General features: G+C 48.0%; 1 long non-coding RNA gene across 1 annotated transcript; it reads left to right on the forward strand.

Annotated features, from left to right (window-relative positions):
• The first annotated feature begins 1,059 nt into the window (after positions 1–1,059).
• LOC123412394 lies at positions 1,060–2,563 on the forward strand. The gene is made up of 2 exons (XR_006613491.1): positions 1,060–1,725; positions 1,809–2,563. It is a non-coding gene; the product is annotated as an uncharacterized LOC123412394 (long non-coding RNA).
• Positions 2,564–2,846: the final 283 nt, after the last annotated feature.

Raw genomic sequence — 2,846 nt, forward strand, 5'->3', positions numbered from 1 at the left:
AGGACTTGGCTTCCACCTTGACCGGGGAGATGGAAGGTGTCCCGATCATGCTTGCTAGGGTAAACCTTACTGAATCTACCATAATGAAAAGTTCGTTATGACGTGTTAACGGATGGTTTCAAATCCGGCGATCATTAACAAGGTGGAGCAACTTTTCATCTAGTGGATGGAGCTATGCATGGTAAAGCCCGGATTCCAGCCTGCCTAGTAATTGTTCCCCTTTTTGCTCATGTTAACATCAGATCTTTAGGGAATGCACTCCCCCCTCAGAGTTAGTGCCTAGAGCTGCTGATTTGATTTGGTGTTGAAAATTGCATGCTTCCTTATCATGCAGCTAAAATAAATAAACAAAGTTTGTTACTCCTTGGTGCTGTGGGCACTCTTGTCACTAGCTCTTGCCGGCCTGGTCATGCATGCTACAGACATGGACAAATGGTCATCCTGGTATGGGCTCTCCTTTTACCCTTTATGTTATTGCTATTGTGCTACTGCTTAGCTAGCTAGGGCAAGATCGCATGCATCTTCTCCATGAATGACTTTGGTGGCCTGTCGCAGTCTTAGTTCCCAGATGGTGCTTGCCTTGGTCTGCACTTGTTGGCCTGTTTCCCTTTCATCTGCACCGGGGGTTGGACATGGTCTGATGATCGATCCTTCGAATGCAGGTTGGACAGCGTCATGAGGCTGCACGTATGCGATGCTGGTGGTGGAAGCTGCTGCTGCTGCTTTACTTGCTCTCAGGCCTGATGGCCACTACACAAGCCAAAGCAGAGGACGACGTGGCGTTGCTGCGCAATCTGTCTGATTCACAGGAAGAAATGTGAAGCACACCACAATCCTGTGTGCTTGCAACCTTTTTCGCGTGCGATTGTTGGAAGGGGAGGGTCGGGAGTGCGCTACGGCGTTCCAGAATCTTGATTCGGAGGATCCTCCAAGCGTGCCGAGTAAGTTACTATGACTCGGGCAAATTTGATTTGATTAGAGGACCGACATTGACGCACCTATAGATGGATTACGGTGCGATACTATGTTGCTTACTTTTGCCTTTCAGAATGCAGGAGAGTTCTGTTCTCTCGGTGAAACACGACTTTGGACCACCGGTAGCGAAATTTTCCACACACCACGTCAGGCGTAAGTAGTTTAGCCATAGCACATCACCAAACATATAGATAACATATTTTCCTCACCGTCGGTTAGTTTCCCTTTGTCAAATGCACCTGTGACCTGTCTGCTATCAGGTTGCCTGCACGCAAGAGGCTTCAGGCCAACTCTGGATTGCCATACAGTTGAGCTGAAGCTACAGCTGACCTACACCACCCAGCACGTCCCACACGGACACTCGAGACAACGCTCGAGCTGAAGCCTCCTAAAGGCTAGAGAAATGTTTCCTATGCCAGGGGCGACCACCTACATGCCGTGTATGCATCGGATGGAGACTGTCGCCATATGGCTCGCAATCTTGCTGCTCATACATTCTGTTTTCGACGGGTTGCTGCTCTGATTTGGTGCGGTGGTGCCGGTCGTTTGGTGCGCAGAATGGTCCTCTGATATAGCCAGGCAGGACCAGAGAATTGACGGCTCAAACAGTTGCTCTTTGCTTTTTCTTTCTTTCTTTCTGATTCTGGTTTTTGTTTTTTGCAGGAACATCTCTTCCTCTGTTCAGGACAGGGCGTCGCGGCAGCCTAGCAAACCAGTGCACCCATAGACAAAATAAAAATAGAAATGCAGGTACTAGTACAACAGCAGATCATAATTTTTTTGTCTTAAAAAAAGAAGTGGATTTAGCCTTACAGTTTGTCCTTGTTTTACAGTCTAGATTTGATGTGTGCCACTGCTGAAGAAGGCTCTGATTATCTACTACTCCCACTATCGGCTCAAGCATAACTCAATCATCTGAGGAACAGAGCTAGTGCGAGGCCTCGCCCACGCTAGCTGCTGCTGCTACCTAGGATTCCTAGGAATGACTACTTACTTGCTTGCTCTTCCGTCCTTGCGAGCGTGGTGGGGTGTTAGGTGCTGCTAAAAGTTGCGGATCATAGGCGCCTGATCCTCGACGGCAACATACATGCACATAGTGGCGATGGCGGCCGACGGTGCATGGGGGAGCAGTTGTTGTACGTGGACAGGCGCGCGCAGGGTGCTGGCCGCCGTGATGATTAACCTAGTGGTGGTGGTCTTGGAGATCAAATCACTCTGCAAAGCTGCTGCAGGCCAAGGGGGTTATGGTGGAGGGAGAATCCTTGGCCTTGGCCTTTTGATTGTGCGTCTGGCTTTCGCCATGCACGAGTTACGCCGTTAGCGCGCATGATGATGATGCTTCGTAGGCCACGACCGGTCCGGCCTGCCCATGCATCATCTGCATAAGCATGATGCCAGAACTTTGTCATAACTAGATCACGCCCTATAATTGAACTCGACGTGTGATAGTTTAAAGCAAGCTCCATCATGCGTGTGCTTTGTTTCTTTCGGATGTTGTTGCTGCTGCTGTTAGATACTCATGAGTGTTGTTTATGCTTATGCGATTAATTTGGTTAAGCCAAGTACTGTACATGCATGCATGATTTAATCCTTTTAGTTTTAGAAAGAAACTACTCCCTCCGTTCCTAAATATAAGTCTTTTTAAAGATGTCACTAAGGGACTACATACGGAGCAAAACGAGTGAATCTATGCTCTAAAGTATGTCTATACACATCTGTACGTAGTCTTGTAGTGAAACCTCTAAAAAGACTTATATTTAGAAACGGAGGGAGTAGAAGGCAGCTACTCAAACGGCAAGTACGACAAGCAAGCAATATTGAGGATTGAAATCATCACATGGAATGGAACTATTTCAAGGGGGCCGGACACT

This window comes from Hordeum vulgare, chromosome 7H (assembly GCF_904849725.1).
Source record: "Hordeum vulgare subsp. vulgare chromosome 7H, MorexV3_pseudomolecules_assembly, whole genome shotgun sequence".
Classification (NCBI taxonomy): Eukaryota; Viridiplantae; Streptophyta; class Magnoliopsida; order Poales; family Poaceae; genus Hordeum; species Hordeum vulgare.